Raw genomic sequence first — 948 nt, 5'->3', positions numbered from 1 at the left:
AAATATATATTATTATTATATTTTTTTTTAAAGAAATCATGAACTATTATCATGAACCCAAATGAGGAAATCAAATCAAAATTACGTGGACCTATCGTGAATGATTCAATTCCATTTTATATTGACAGATTTGAAAAAATTGTTTCTGAAAACGGCGGTTACTTTGTAAATGGAAAGGTATGTACCTATATATTGTATATGTATGTTTATATTTTAATATCCGACTCCTTGATTATTAGTATCTATTATCCAACGTTATATTTTATAGTTATATGATATTGATATATAACTTATATCTATATCACAAATCAAGGCCAAAATTGAAAGGGTAAACCGTAAAGAAGCCCGAACCACCCCATCCCAATTTTTTTTTAAAGTAGAAACATTTTAGCCGTGAATATTGTTTATTGACTATGATATTGTATTAATAGTAATTTAATATTTTCATAAAAGCAGTAATAACAAAAACAATAAGTTTTTATATATTGAATGTAAAAATGATGTGTGCCAGGCGCCAGCATCAATATTAAAAAAATGTTTGACCCTCCACCCGAAATTTTTTTCAGTTACGGCCTTGCATCAAATAAAAATTATTCTATTATATTATTAACCATTGAATTTTTTGAATGGGATATTGATAACTTAGTTAAATATTGTATTATTATCGTAGGTATCAGTAATTAACTCAATTACTGCAACAATAATTCACATTGAAATAATAGTTCATACATAACCACATACCTACTTATAAGTTATATTTAATACGGTTTTATGTTTCACAGTTATCTTGGCCTGACTTATACTTTGTATCTATATTGGATCACATAAAATCGGTAATCGATGTCGACCTGGTTGATGGCCGTCCACATCTCACAGCTCTTAAACACAAAGTCTTGGCTATTCCTCAGATAAAATCTTGGATCGCTAAACGACCAAAAAGTCAATGAA

General features: G+C 28.2%; 1 pseudogene; it reads left to right on the top strand.

Annotated features, from left to right (window-relative positions):
• Positions 1–26: 26 nt before the first annotated feature.
• On the top strand, positions 27–947 carry LOC100568749 (annotated as a pseudogene).
• The last annotated feature ends 1 nt before the right edge of the window (position 948 follows it).

The sequence above is a fragment of the Acyrthosiphon pisum genome, unplaced genomic scaffold (genome assembly GCF_005508785.2).
Source record: "Acyrthosiphon pisum isolate AL4f unplaced genomic scaffold, pea_aphid_22Mar2018_4r6ur Scaffold_13740;HRSCAF=14383, whole genome shotgun sequence".
Lineage (NCBI taxonomy): Eukaryota > Metazoa > Arthropoda > Insecta > Hemiptera > Aphididae > Acyrthosiphon > Acyrthosiphon pisum.
The sequence above is the reverse complement of the archived record's forward strand: the minus strand, read 5'-3'. Positions and strand labels throughout refer to the sequence as shown.